This window comes from Macrobrachium nipponense, chromosome 20, assembly GCF_015104395.2.
Source record: "Macrobrachium nipponense isolate FS-2020 chromosome 20, ASM1510439v2, whole genome shotgun sequence".
Lineage (NCBI taxonomy): Eukaryota > Metazoa > Arthropoda > Malacostraca > Decapoda > Palaemonidae > Macrobrachium > Macrobrachium nipponense.
The window spans coordinates 17936723-17952258 of record NC_061089.1 but is presented as its reverse complement, the minus strand read 5'-3'; the positions used below and the strand labels follow the sequence as shown (position 1 = coordinate 17952258).

At 58.7% G+C, this 15536-nt stretch overlaps 2 long non-coding RNA genes across 2 annotated transcripts in view; both read right to left on the bottom strand.

Annotated features, from left to right (window-relative positions):
* LOC135220760 (uncharacterized) overlaps positions 1–15536 on the bottom strand; it is a 157532-nt gene that overhangs the window by 95310 nt on the left and 46686 nt on the right. The gene's annotated exons all lie outside the window — the stretch shown is intronic.
* On the bottom strand, positions 10827–12035 carry LOC135220754 (uncharacterized). Its single transcript, XR_010315783.1, has 2 exons — positions 11922–12035; positions 10827–11872 (listed from the first exon to the last, which is right to left on the bottom strand). It is a non-coding gene; the product is annotated as an uncharacterized LOC135220754 (long non-coding RNA).

The window sequence follows — 15536 nt, the reverse complement described above, 5'->3', positions numbered from 1 at the left end:
TTATTCAAGCTTTCAAAGTATATTATGGTGTTTATTAGAAAGAAGCAACAAAAAGTAACAGATAAACAGACAGAAGAGATCAGTTATTAGAAAAGAGCAAAATAAATGGACAAATAACTAAATAAGTAAACAGACACTCGTAAAAAGTAAGGAGATTATAAAACACAATGTTACCAGTAATTTCATGTTGATCCATTTTTACTCACAGCTGTGGCCATCACTATTTCCTTTAAAGAGAAAAAGGTCAGGTTCCTGAATATGCGATGTCGAAAAAAGAAGAAAAAACTCCCAGACCAGGGTTTCCTTTATTTACCCTTTTGTCTAATGAATTCTCTCTCTCTCTCTCTCTCTAAAGTTATCGGATCCGAAGCCTTAAATCAAAATGAAGGAACACACGCAAACACACACGCACACACACACACACACACAGATATTTCAGCAATTTATAACACCAAGAGACAAGACAATTAAAAATCTTTCAGAATCTTTCCTGCTTTATTTGATAAATCAAAATATCTCCCGCTGGAATTATAGAAAAGCAAATGAAAAAAATCGAAAAAGAGTGAAGGAGAGGAAGAAGAAAAGAGAGCATATGAACTGGGTATGGCCTGTGTAGGTACATAAGGATTCAAGTTTGAAGAAAATGTGGCGTTACCTAGCCTTGGTGGCATCTGTTGTTGTGATGTTGTTCTCTAGATGTTCGAAATACGGAGGCATAGTCATCTTGTTTGGTGTGGCTGCCTATTCGCTGGTGAGGTTTCTCTTGACTGATGATGGAGCTGAACAGCCCAAGGAAAAGGAACTGAACGAGAGAACTGCGGCCTTGCGAGACATCATCCAGTGCCAGAGAGAGCAGCGCATGAACTTGGACAAGACAATTCTTCAGCTGCATGAAGAGATACAAAAGGCGGGCGGAAGGGAAGAAGCCACTCGTGTAATAAAGATCACTCAAGAGGTGTTCTGGTAAGACAGGGCCTACTTGCTCGAAGCTAAAGCGTTGTTTCTGAAAAGGGAGAACGATCAAGAGACGAGGGAGAAACGGCAGGTGGAAGACAAGATCCTCAAGATGCCAGACGAAAATCAGCAGCTGAAGAAGAACACGAAGGAAATTGGGCCGAGAAACGATGCCCTATGTGATATGATAGGGAAAGTGAGAGTACAGTTGAAAGAGGCAGACTACCTGCTTGAGATCCTGGAGAAACTCCTACAACAGAAGGAGAAAGACTGAAGAAGCAGCGCGGATGACGAGGCTCATCCAGGAACAAAACGACGCAACCGAAAAGCGGGAATCCGACAGGAAAGACCTCGAGCTGAGGTTTCAACGCCTGCATAAGGATGTGGAAGATCTCTGCAAGAAAAAGTGTACTCCAGTCTCCAGTGTGAAGTTGAGGAGCGAAACTCGAGAGGAACGAGCTGGCATGCTTTCTAGAGGAACGAAATCGTCGCCTGGAGTCGCTGGAGAGAAAGGCCGGAGTCCAGGGCGAAGGGAACGACCAGCTGGAAGATGAGGTTCGACATCTGCGAGGAACGAAGGAGAAATTGGTGAGCGACCTGAAGAACCTCCAGGAGAACTACAGACACCTGGAGATTCGAGAACCACTGGAAAGTGCAGAAGCTGCTGTCGATCTTCAAGGAATGGCGCGATCAAGTGTGGGCTGGCCTCGCTCAGACGGATAAGATGTGAAAATTTTGAGGAGAATGTTTGTTATATGGGAAGTTTTATGTTTATTTGTAATAATTTGCTTTGTTAATCATTGAAGGAAAGTGAACTTGAACGGAAATAAATATGTTAAAACGTTTTTTAAGTTTTGTTTTTTTTTTATTTTTGATTCTTATTGGAATTTTCCCTTTGGGAAAGGGGCCGTTGGTGAATAACCAGTGGTTGCATGCAAGCAACGTAAAAAGGCCATACAGACAAACAAAGAAAAGATTCGAGGAAAGGAAAGGAAAATGAAAATAGGAGGATTATAGAAACGGGAAGGAAAATGAAAGGATGTGGGGTGCCAGAAAGAAAGCAGAGGATTCTGAGAAGTGCCAGGAAAATTGAGAAGATTGAGTCTGATTCGTGGAGGTGCAATGAGAAGAAGCAGAGGAGTCATAGGTGAGCCAGGAAAATAGAGAGAACTGAATAGGATTCGTTGAGGTGCCAGGAGAGGAAGCAGAGGATTCAGAGAATCCCCTGGAGAATTGTAAAGATTCAGTGGCATATTCTGGTTCTAACGCTAAGCAAAGGTATTGGTGTTAGCTGGGACTGGCAGGCGAGGCCTGCCTTGGGTCCTGGGAAGGGCGGGCAGGGCCTGCCTTGGGTCCTGGGACGGGCGGGCAGGGCCTGCCTTGGGTCCTGGGAAGGGCGGGCAGGGCCTGCCTTGGGTCCTGGGACGGGCGGGCAGGGCCTGCCTTGGGTCCTGGGACGGGCGGGCAGGGCCTGCCTTGGGTCCTGGGACGGGCGGGCAGGGCCTGCCTTGGGTCCATGGACGGGCGGGCAGGTGCCTGCCTTGGGTCCTGGGACGGGTGCGGGCAGGTGCCTGCTTGGGTCCTGGGACGGGCGGGCAGGGCCTGCTTTGGGCCCCCTTGCCTGGGTAAGGGCGGGCAGGGCCTGCCTTGGGTCCTGGGACGGGCGGGCAGGGCCTGCCTTGGGTCCTGGGACGGGCGGGCAGGGCCTGCCTTGGGTCCTGGGAAGGGCGGGCAGGGCGGGCGGGCCTGCCTTGGGTCCCTGGGAAGGGCGGGCAGGGCCTGCCTTGGGTCCTGGAAGGGCGGGCAGGGCCTGCCCCCCTTGGGTGTGGGACGGGGCGGGCAGGGCCTGCTTGGGTCCTGGGACGGCGGGTGCAGGGCCTGCCTTGGATCCGGGTGGCGGGAAGGGCGGGCAGGGCCTGCCTTGGGTCCTGGGATGGGCGGGCAGGGCCTGCCTTGGGTCCTGAACGGCGGGGCGGGCAGGGCCTGCTTGGGTCCTGGGAAGGGCGGGGCAGGCCTGCCTTGGGTCCTGGGGGGACGGGCGGGCAGGGGGGCGGGCAGGCCTGCCTTGGGTTCCTGGGACGCGGGCAAGGGCCTGCCTTGGGTCTGGGAAGGGCGGGCAGGGGCCTGCCTTGGGTCCTGGGACGGGCACGGGCAGGGGCCTGCCTTGGGGTCCTGTCCTGGGACGGGCGGGCAGGGCCTGCCTGGGTCCTGGGAAGGGCGGGCAGGGCCTGCCTTGTCCTGGGAAGGGCGGGCAGGGCCTTGCCTTGGGTTCCTGGGAGGGCGGGCTTCAGGGCCTGCCTTGGTCCTAGGACGGGGCGGGCAGGGCCTGCCTTGGGTCCTGGGACGGGCGGGCAGGGCCCGCCATGGGTTCCGGGAAAACGGGATGGGAAAAGGGGGGGGGGCCCCGCCCCCCCCCCGCCAGATGTCCCGGGACGGGCGGTGAGTCCCACCATTTGTCCCCTAACGGGCGGGCGAGTCCCGCCAGGTTTCCCCGGAACAGGTGGGCGAGTCCCGCCAGTTGTCCCAGGACGGGCGGGCGAAGTCCCGCCATTTGTCCCCTAACGGGCGGGCGAGTAGGTCCCTCCAGGTTTCCCCGGAACAGGCGGGCGAGTCCCGCCAGTTGTCCCAGGACGGGCGGGCGAGTCCCGCCGGGTGTCCCAGGACGGGCAGGCGAGTCCCGCCGGGTGTCCCAGGACGGGCGGGCAAGTCCCGCCGGGTGTCCTGGGATGGGCAGGTGAGTCCCGCAGGGCCCTGTCCCAGGACGGGCAGGCAAGTCCCGCCAAACCCGGGACAGGCGGGCGAGTCCCTCCGGGTGTCCCAGGACGGGTGGGCGAGTCCTCCTAGGTGTCCTGGGACAACCTGGCGAGTCCCGCAGGGTGTCCCGAGACGGGCGGGCGAGGCCCGCAGGGTGTCCCAGGACGGGCGGGCCAGGTGTCCTGGGCGGAGGGTGGGCGATTCCTGCCGGGTGTCCCGGGACGGGTGGGCGAGTCCTGCCAGGTGTCCCGGGACGGGCGGACGAGGCCCGCAGGGTGTACGGGGATGGGCGGGCAAGGCTAGCTGGGTGTCCCAGGACGGGCAGGAGAGTAACACTGGTTGTTCCGGGATGGGCGGCCGAGTCCCGCCAGGTGTCCCGGGACTGGCGGGCTAGTCCTGCAGGGTATCCCAGGATGGGCGGGCGAGTCCCACCGGGTGTGTCCCGGGAAGGGCGGGTGAGTCTGGCCGGGTGTCCTGGGATGGGGGGACGAGTCCCGCCGGATGTCCCGGGATGGGCGCGTGAAGTCCTCCCAGGGTGTCCGGGACGGGCAGGCGAGGCCAGCTGGGTGTCCCAGGACGGGCAAGAGAGTAACGCGGGTTGTCCAGGGATGGGCGGCCGAGTCCCGCCGGGTGTCCCGGGACGGGGGGGCTAGTCCCGCAGGTGTCCCAGGATGGGCGGGCAAAGTCCACAGGGTGTCCCGGGAAGGGAAGGGGTGAGTCCGGCCGGGTGTCCTGGGATGGGGGGCGGGGACGAGTCCCCGCGGGTGTCCGGATATGGGCGGGCGAGTCCCGCCAGGTCCCGTCCCCGGGACGGGCAGGTGAGTACCCGCAGGGTATCCCAGGCCATGGGCTCGGGCGAGTCCCGCAGGGTCTCCCGGGACGGGCGGGCGAGGCCCGCAGGGTTGCCACGGGAGGGGCGGGGAGAGTCCAGCAGGTTGTCCCGGGACAGGTGGGCGAGTCCCCACCGGCGTTGTCCCGAGACAGACAGGCGAATCCCGCGGCAGTGTGTCATGAGGGTACCGGGAGCGGGGCAAGGGCCCGGGCGGGGTTCCAGGGACGGGCGTGTCCGGGTTGGTCCAAGACCGGGCGGGAGGAGAATCCGCGGGTGTCCTGTGATTGGGTGACGAGTCCCTGGGTGGTCCGGAATGGGCGGGCGAGTCCCGCCAGGTGGTACCGTACGGGCAGGTGAGTCCCGCAGGGTCTCCCAGGATTGCGGGGGCGAGTCCGCAGGGTCTCCGCGGGACGGGCGGCGAGGCCCCGCAGGGTGACACGGGACGGGCGGGAAGTCCAGTTCCCAGGTTGTCCCGGGCGACAGGTCGGGTGCGTCCCAAGCCGGGATTGTCCCGAAGAACAGACAGGACGAATCCCGAATCCCCAGGGTGTCAATGAGAACGGGCGGGGCAAGTCCAGGCCCGCAGGGGTGTCCCAGGTACGGGCGGGACCGGTTGTCCAGGTACTGGGCGGCGATTCCTTGCCGGGTTTTGTGTCCCACCGGGGAACGGGTCTGGTCGGATTGCTGCCAGGGTGGTGTCCCGGGGAGGGCGGGCAAGGGAGCCGCAGGGTGGTGTCCCAGGATGGGTGGGCAACGCCCGCTGGGTGTCCCAGGACAGGGCAGGAGGAATCCCGCGGGTTATGTCCCAGACGGGCGGGCCGAGTCCCGCGGGTGTCCAGGGACAGTCCCGCCGGGTGTCCCAGGACGGATGGGAGAGTCCCGCGGGTTGTCCCGGGACGGGCGGGCGGAGAGTCCCATGGGTTGTCCCGGGATGGACAGGCGAGTCCCGCCGGGTGTCCCGAGACGGAAATGCGAGTTTTGCCGGGTTTGTTCCGGGACGGGCGGGGTGAGTTCCGTCGGGTTTGTCCTGGGACGGGTCGGGCGAGTTCACCGGGTTTAACCGGGACGGACCGGGCGAGTCCCTGCCGGGTGTTTTGTCCAGGACGTTTGTCCCCGGGGTAAAGGGCGGGCCAAGGGACGCTGGGTGTCCCGGGACGGGTGGGCGAGTTCCGCCGGGTGTCCCAGGAAGGGCGGGCGAGGGCCGCCGGGTGTCCTGGGACGGGCGGGCGAGTCACGCTGGGTGTCCCATTATGGGCAGGAGATGCCCGCCGTGTGTCCGGGACAGGCGGCCGACACCCGCCGGGTGTCCCTGGATGGGCAGGTGTCCCGGGAAGGGCGGGGGTTGTCCCAGGACGGGTGGGCGAGTCCCTCCAGGTGTCCCGGGACGGGCGATTGAGTCCCAACGGTTGTCCTGGGATGGGCGGGGATTGTCCCGGGACGGACAGGGGTTGTCCCGGGGGGACGGGCGGGGGGGTGAGTACCCATCGGGTTCCCGTTACGGGCGGGAGAAGCCACGCCAGGTGTCCTGGGACGGGCGCGAGAGGCCCGCCGGATGTCCCTTATTGCATGGGCGGGTCGGGCTAGTTTTCCCGGGACGAGCAGGCAAGTCCTGCCACAGGGAGTCCTGGCACGGGCGAGGAGTCCCGATGGTTCTCCCTGGAGGTGTGGGCGAGTCCTGCCAGGTGTCGCGGGACGGGCGATTGAGTCCCAACGGTTGGCCCGGTACGGGGGGGCCAGAGTCCCGCCGGGTTTCCAGTGGCGGGCGGGCGAGTACCGCCGGGTTTCCCGCTAATGGGCAGGTGAGTCCCGCCGGTTTCTGGGATTGGGTGGGCGAGGGCCGCCAGGTGTCCCAGGACGGGCGGGCGAGTCCCGCCGGGTGTCCCGGGACAGGCGGGCGAGTACCGCCGGGTGTCCCGGGAAGGGCGGGTGAGGGCTGCCGGGTGTCCCAGGACTGGTGGGCGATTCCTGCTGGGTGTCCCAGTATGGGCGGGAGAGGCCTGCCGGGTGTCCTGGACGGGCGGGCAAGTCCCGCCGGGTGGTCCCGGGACGGGCGGGCGAGTCCCGCAGGGATGTCCCGGGACGGGGTGCCCCGGGACGGGCGGGCGAGTCCCACAGTGGGACTCGCCCGAGACACCTGGCGAGCCTCGCCAGCCTGTCCAGGGACAACCGGCGAGACTCGCCTGCCCGTCCCAGGAGCCATGGTGGGCCCCACCCACCAGTCCCAGGCCCGGCAGGACTCGCCCGCCCATCTCAGGACAACTGCCCGTCCCGAGACGGGCGGGAGAGTCCCGCCAGGTGTCCCGGGACGGGCGGCCGACTATCGCCAGTGGTCAAGGGACACCGGCGGGACTCACCCTCCGCCCGTCCCGGGAGACCACCTGACAGCCCATTCGCCCCGCCCATCCCGCGGGAAACCATGGCAGGACTCACCCGCCTGAAGCGGTAAACCCGGCGGGACTCGCCCGCCCGTACCGGGACAACCGTCGGGACTCAATCGCCCGTCCCGGAAACACCTGGCGGAACTCGCCCACCCGTCCAGGGAGAACCATCGGGACTATTCACCCATCCTAGGACTCCCGGCAGGACTCGTCTGCCCATCCCAGGACACCCGCCCATCAAGGGACATCCGGCGGGCCTCGCCCGCCAGTCCCAGGACACCTGGCGGGCCCCTCTCGCCCGTAACGGGAAACCCAATGGGACTCACCCGCCCGTCCCAGGACAACCCCCGCCCGTCCCGGGACAATCCCCACCCATCCTGGGACAACCGTCGGGACTCAATCGCCCGTCCCGGGACACCCGACGGGACTCGCCCACCCGTCCTGGGACAACCCCCGCCCTTCCCAGGACATCTGCCCGTCCAGGGACACCCGGCAGGCCTCTCCCGTCCATAATGGGACAACCCAGCGGGACTCGCCCGCCCGTCCCGGGACACCCAGCAGCCCTCGCCTGCTCTTCCCGGGACACACGGCAGAACTCGCCCGCCCATCCCGGGACACCCGGCAGGACTCGCCCACCCGTCCTGAGACACCCGGCGGTACTCGCCTGCCTGTCCCGGGACACCAAGTAGGCGCAGGACACCCGGCGGGCCTCACCCACCCGTCCCGTGACAACCGGCAGGACTCGCCTGCCTGTCCCGGGACACCCGGCGGGACTCGCCCGCCCGTCCCGAGACACCCGGCAGGACTCGCCCGCCCGTCCCGGGACACCCAGCGGGACTCGCCCGCCCGTCCCGGGACAACCCGCGGGACTCTCCCGCCCGTCCCGGGACACCCTGCGGGCCTCGCCCGCCCGTCCCGGGACATCCCGTCCTGGGACACCCGGCAGGACTCGCCCGCCTGTCCCGGGACACCCAGCGGGACTTGCCCGCCCCTCCCAGGACACCCGGCGGGACTCGCCCACCCTTCCCAGGACACCCCGACCCGGGACAACCAGTGGGACTCGCCCGCCCGTGTCCTGGGACAGACCCGGCGGGCTCACTCACCCATCCCGGTACACCCAGCAGGACTCACCCGCCCGTCCCGGTACACCCGACGGGACTCACCCTGCCCGTCCCGGTACACCCGGCGGGACTCAACCGCCCGTCCCGGTACACCGGTTGGACTCACCTGCCCGTTCCGGTACACCCCGCCTGTTCAGGGACTAACCCGGCAGGACTCACCCGCCTGTCCTGTCCCGGGACACCCGGCGGTACTCGCCCGCCTGTCCCGGGACAACCGGCGGAACTTGCCCGCCAGTCCCTAGACACCAGGCGGGAGCAGGAACCCGGCGGGCCTCGCCCATCCCGTCCTGGGACACCCGCGGGAGCGCCCGCCCATCCCGGGACACCCTCGGGCCTCGCCAGCCCGTCCCGGGACACCCGTGGACACCCGGCAGGACTCGCCCGCCCATCCCGGGACACCCGGCGGGACTCGCCCGCCCATCCCGGGACACCCGGTGGGATTCGCCCACCCTTCCCAGGACACCCCGTCCCGGGACAACCAGTGGGACTCGCCCGCCCGTCCTGGGACACCCGGCGGGCTGACCCGCCCGTCCCGGTACACCCGGCAGGACTCACCCGCCCGTCCCGGTACACACGACGGGACTCACCCGCCCGTCCCGGTACACCTGGCGGGACTCACCCGCCCGTCCCGGTACACCCGGTTGGACACCCCGCCTGTTCCGGGACACCAGGCTAGGAAGCAGGACCAACCCACGGCGGGCCTCGCCCATCCGTCCCGGGACAACCGGCGGGATTCACCCGCCCGTCCCGGGACACCAGGCGGGACTCGCCCGCCCGTCCCGGGACACCCGGTGGGACTCGCCCGCCTGTCCCGGGACACCCAGCGGGACTCACCCGCCCGTCCCGGGACAACCTGCGTGACTCTCCCGCCCATCCCGGGACACCCCGTCCTGGGACACCCGGCGGGACTCGCCCGCCCGTCCCAGGACACCCGGCAGGCCTCGCCCGCCCATCCCGGGACACCCTGCAGGCCTCGCCCCCCCGTCCCGGGACACCCGGCGGGGACTCGCCCGCGCACGGGACACCCACGGCCCGCCCGTCCCGGGACACCCTGAGGCCCTCGCCCACCTATCGAGAGACATCCTGCGGGACTTGCCCACCCGTCCCGGGACACCCGGCGGGACTCGCCCACCCATCCCAGGACAACCGGCGGGATGCGCCCACCTGTCCCGGGACACCCAGCGGGACTCGCCTGCCCGTCCCGGGACACCTGGCAGGACTTGCCCGCCCGTCCTGGGATACTCAGCAGGACTAACCCACCCATCCCGGGACACCCGGCGGGACTTCGCCTGCCCGTCCCAGGACAACGGCGGACTCGACCACCTGTCCCGGGACACCCGGCGGGGACTCGCCCGCCCGTCCCGGGACACCCGGCAGGACTCGCCCGCCCGTCCCGGGACACCCTGCGGGACTCGCCCGCCCGTCCCGGGACACCCGGCGGGACTCGCCCGCCGAACCCGTCCCGGGACAACCGGCGGACTCGCCCACCCAGTCCTGGGACAACCGGCGGGACTCGCCCGCCTGTCCCGGGGAAACCTGGTGGGACTCGCCCGCCCGTCCCGGGACAACTGGCGGGACTCGCCCACCCGTCCCGAGACACCTGGCGGGACTTGCCCGCCCGTCCCGGGACACCTGGCAGGCCCCGCCCTCCCGTCCCGGGACCCATGGCGGCAGGGCCCGCCCTGGGACCCAAGGCGGGCCCTGCCCGCCCGTCCCAGGACCCAAGGGCGGGCCTCGCCGCCCGTCCCAGGACCCAAGGCGGGCCTCCGCCCGCCGCCCTCCCTTCCCCAGGACCCAAGGCGGGCTCGCCCGCCCGTCCCAGGACCCAGGCGGGCCTCGCCCCCAGCCGTCCCAGGACCCAAGGCGGGCCTCGCCCGCCCGTCTCCCAGGACCCAAGGCGGGCCTCGCCCGCCCGTCCAGGACCCAAGGCGGGCCGGCTCTGCCCTTGCCCGCCCGTCCTCCCCAGGACCCAAGGCGGGCCTCGCCCTTGCCCGCCCGTCCCAGGACCCAATAAGGCGGGCCTCGCCCTTGCCCGCCCGCCCTCCCAGGACCCAGGCGGGCCTCGCCCGCCCATCCCAGGACCCAAGGCGGGCCTCGCCCGCCCGTCCCAGGACCCAAGGCGGGCCTCGCCCAACCGTCCACAGGACCCAACAAGGCAGGCCTAGCCCGCCCGTCCCAGGACCCAAGGCGGGCCTCGCCCGCCCACCCGTCCCAGGACCCAAGGCGGGCCTCGCCCGCCCGTCCCAGGACCCAAGGCGGGCCTCGCCCGCCCGTCCCAGGACCCAAGGCGGGCCTTGCTCGCCCGTCCCAGGAACCCAAGGCGGGCCCTGCCCGCCCGTCCCAGGACCCAAGGCAGGCCTCGCCCGCCAGTCCCAGCACTAACATACCTTTGCTTAGCGTTAGAACCAGAATATGCCACTGAATCTTTACAATTCTCCAGGGGATTCTCTGAATCCTCTGCTTCCTCTCCTGGCACCTCAACGAATCCTATTCAGTTCTCTCAATTTTCCTGGCTCACCTATGACTCCTCTGCTTCTTCTCATTGCACCTCCACGAATCAGACTCAATCTTCTCAATTTTCCTGGCACTTCTCAGAATCCTCTGCTTCTTTTCCTGGCACCCCCACAAATCCTCTCATTTTCCTTCCCGTTTCTATAATCCTCCTATTTTCATTTTCCTTTCCCTTCCACGAATCTTTTCTTTGTTTGTCTGTATGGTCTTTTTACGTTGCTTGCAACCACTGGTTATTCACCAACGGCCCTTCCAAGAATCAATAAAACCCTAAAAAAACGTTTTAACATATTTATTTCCGTTCAAGTTCACTTTCCTTCAATGATTAACAAAGCAAATTATTACAAATAAACATCAAACTTTCCATATAACAAACATTCTCCTCAAATTTTTCACATCTTATCCGTCTGAGCGAGGCCAGCCCACACTTGATCGCGCCATTCCTTGAAGATCGACAGCAGCTTCTGCACTTTCCAGTGGTTCTCGAATCTCCAGGCGTCTGTAGTTCTCCTGGAGGTTCTTCAGGTCGCTCACCAATTTCTCCTTCGTTCCTCGCAGATGTCGAACCTCATCTTCCAGCTGGTCGTTCCCTTCGCCCTGGACTCCGGCCTTTCTCTCCAGCGACTCCAGGCGACGATTTCGTTCCTCTAGAAGGCATGCCAGCTCGTTCCTCTCGAGTTTCGCTCCTCAACTTCACACTGGAGACTGGAGTACACACTTTTTCTTGCAGAGATCTTCCAAATCCTTATGCAGGCGTTGGAACCTCAGCTCGAGGTCTTTCCTGTCGGATTCCCGCTTTTCAGTTGCGCCGTTTTGTTCCTGGATGAGCCTCGTCATCCGCGCTGCTTCTTCAGTCTTTCTCCTTCTGTTGTTGGAGTTTCTCCAGGATCTCAAGCAGGTAGTCTGCCTCTTTCAACTGTACTCCCACTTTCCTTATCATATCACATAGGGCATCGTTTCTCGGCCCGATTTCCTTCGTGTTCTTCTTCAGCTGCTGATTTTCGTCTGGCATCTTGAGGATCTTGTCTTCCAGCTGCCGTTTCTCCCTCGTCTCTTGATCGTTCTCCCTTTTCAGAGACAACGCTTTAGCTTCGAGCAAGTAGGCCCTGTCTTGCCAGAACACCTCTTGAGTGATCTTTATTACACGAGTGGCTTCTTCCCTTCCGCCCGCCTTTTGTATCTCTTCATGCAGCTGAAGAATTGTCCTGTCCAAGTTCATGCGCTGCTCTCTCTGGCACTGGATGGTGTCTCGCAAGGCCGCAGTTCTCTCGTTCAGTTCCTTTTCCTTGGGCTGCTCAGCTCCATCATCAGTCAAGAGAAACCTCACCAGCGAATAGGCAGCCTCCGTATTTCGAACATCTAGAGAACAACATCACAACAACAGATGCCGCCAAGGCTAGGTAACGCCACATTTTCTTCAAACTTGAATCCTTATGTACCTACACAGGCCATACCCAGTTCATATGCTCTCTTCTCTCTCTCGATTTTTCGTTGCTTTTCTATATTCCACGGGAGATATTTTGATTTATCAAAATAAAGCAGGAAAGATTCTGAAAGATTTTTAATTGTCTTGTCTCTTGGTGTTATAAATTGCTGAAATATCTGTGTGTGTGTGTGTGCGTGTGTGTGTGTGTGTGTTTGCGTGTGTTCCTTCATTTTGATTTAAGGCTTCGGATCCGATAACTTTAGAGAGAGAGAGAGAGAGAGAGAGAATTCATTAGACAAAAGGGTAAATAAAGGAAACCCTGGTCTGGGAGTTTTTTCTTCTTTTTTCGACATTGCATATTCAGGAACCTGACCTTTTTCTCTTTAAAGGAAATAGTGATGGCCACAGCTGTGAGTAAAAATGGATCAACGTGAAATTACTGGTAACATTGTGTTTTATAATCTCCTTACATTTTACGAGTGTCTGTTTACTTATTTAGTTATTTGTCCATTTATTTTGCTCTTTTCTAATAACTGATCTCTTCTGTCTGTTTATCTGTTACTTTTTGTTACTTCTTTCTAATAAACACCATAATATACTTTGAAAGCTTGAATAACAAGTCACTGGCCCCTGTGGTGGGCTTGTTCCCTATCAGTATGGTTCATCTTCTGTATATAATAAAAAGTAAGGTTGTAAACCCCGATCCCTTTCTCCCCTTTCCCTATTTTTTCGGGCCTGGGCAGAACAGGACCACTGGTTGCCCGTCCCAAATGACCCTGACAATTCGCACGTCCGTCAACAATCATTATGTCAATGAGTAACGAGAATTATTGGCTAACAATTCACTAACACAATACTCGTGCGTACCGTTGGCCACTTGTTTCTTCTGGATATTTAGACACCGGATGTCTGATACCATTAAGAAGGTTTTCTATTTCCTATTTCATTCATATAGAACAAGCCCACCACCACAGGGTCACTGACTTCAATATTGTTCCTAAAGAACAATATTCTGCCGTTCATTATAAAGAAGTAATAACATAAGGTAATGGGAAATACAGAATGAAGAGAACACCAATCACAGAGAGAGAGAGAGAGAGAGAGAGAGAGAGAGAGAGAGAGAGAGAGAGAGAGAGAGAGTTTCTATCAGCAACTTGTGTTTGTGATAGTTAATTTTTCAAAATCATTTTCACAAATAATTTACAATTGTTAACAAAAGTCCCCCCTACTCAAATCATTCTTCAAATCAATTGAACGTTTGCAACGAGTATGCACACAAATACAAACACACGCACGCACGCACACACACAAGCACATCCTTATAGTACCATTCTATACCATCTTTCTTCGTAACTAGGGTGAATGTCACTTTCAAATTATCACAGGAAATAGCAACGCTGTCTGCTCATACCGAAACATCGAAATCAAGTTGAAAGCCAAGTGTTCATTAGACTATCACCCTACAAGGTTAAAGCGTGAAAAGTGGTGGCTACAGACGTACCCTGTTCTCCCTTATTAGGAAATTATCGTCAGCAGTAGTCGTCAGTTTTTGGTAGAAAGTGAATACTATCGCTTCCTTCTGGTTCGATAGCTACCAGACACAATGTTTAGTACTACCAGCCTCTTGGAGAGAGGCTTTGGTAGCATTCTATAGTTTTACTATCCTTTTTTATATTTATAACAAAGTATATACGTATGTATGTATGTTTATAAGGAAAGAGTTTTTTTTTATTTAGATGAGAAGGAAATTGTGTCTGGGGCACAGTAGGATCAAGAAGTTGTGTTTTCAGGAAACGTTATGTTGCGTTGCAAGCATATTGTTTTTAATAGTTTTAGCTTTTGTAAAAGAAATATATTGAAATGGTTTTGTCTGTCCGTCCGCACTTTTTCTGTCTGTCCTCAGATCGTGAAAACTACTCAGGCTGGATGGCTTTTCTTTTTTTCTCTTGTTATAAGTTAAAACTTGCGTGTCAGCTGACAAATGCTTATATTGAACATAAAGATATGTGACGTAATTAATTTGTATTTTTTCTATTAACCTCGAGCAAAAAGTGAACTTTGAGTCATAAGCTCATCTGTTGTTATATATAGATGTAGATTTTTTGGCATTATGCCAAGCACTGGGGCAACTAAGGCCATTCAGCGCTGAAACCGAAAGAGACAGTATAAGGTTTGAAAGGTGTAACAGAAAGAAAACTCAAAGCAGTTGCACTATGAAACATTTGTTAGGAGAGGGTGGACAGTAAGATGGAAGAAAGAAAATATGAACGGAGGTATAGTAAAAGGAATGAAAGGGGGTTGCAGTTAGGGGCCGAAGGGACGTTGCAAAGGACCTTAAGTAATACCTACATTGCACCGAATGAGGTGCACCGACGGCACTATCCTCCTACGGATAATAACTTTGAGAGCTACCAAACAGAAATTCAAAATAGTAGGTTTCGCCAGCTAACACCCAGCGGGTGTTCACGTTCAGGTTTACCTGTCAGTCCACCCACGACCGTTCGACGGATGAGCGTCCACATGGAAAGAGTAGAAATGTCAGACGGACGGTCAACTCGAGGTCATTGCCCTCATTTCTTGCCTACCCTTCGTCGTGGCAACATCTATACGGCAGCGATGGAAACTCCGCTGGTCATAAGGAGTTGGAGTTACACAAACTAGCTGCTGCGGCAATTAACTTCAAAACAGGAAAGAAGCAAAAAGGCGTAACAGAGTATGGTTTAAATATTGCATGTTAAAGAGAATGTCTATTCTCATACTTTGTTGATGAATAAGGTTAATTAAATTAGACCTGGGGTTTAGCTCAGTTATTTATGAAATAGACCGTGAAGCTTACTTTCACTATACTCTGTTTTTTTCATCTGTCCATCCGCCTGTGGTGTTTTTTATGGTAACACTGCGTCCCCCCCGGGCTTTAGATAGTTACGCTATTTGTAAGTTTTAGGTAAATAAAAGGATATCTGGGTGTACATTTGCAACTGAAAAGTGTTTTAATAATTTACTGTATGCGAATTACACCGTTAATATTCGAAATAGGATATTATTATAATCGTTGAATGTAAGCTGGATGTAACTATCTAAAGCCCGGGACGCAGTGTTACCATACAAAAACACCACAGGCGGATGGACAGATGAAAAAAAACAGAGTATAGTAACCCCTTTCATAAAAAGGCAGAACACTGGTCTAGGCCTATACCAAATTGTCTATCACAAGGAAATATATATTTTTATTTGTTATCATAAGATTTGGACTGGCAACGGACTACAAATTGCACCGCATGGTCTAACAATGAAATGAATTAGGCCTATATACATAGTTTATTCATATTCTGGTCGGAGCGGCTGAGATCCTTCCCAGGCAAAGTCCAGAGGCGAACTGTCATAAAATCGTAGCCGGTTACCCGTGTGCGACTACCTGTCAGTCGGTCGAAAGAACTTTAGGTAATTCCATCAGTTCATCAGTTCTGGTGAGTGGACTGACTCCGCCCACAAACTGTCGTCCACACGTACGTTTTAACGTCAGTTTCGATAAACTGACAGGGGAACTGACAGGTAAACCT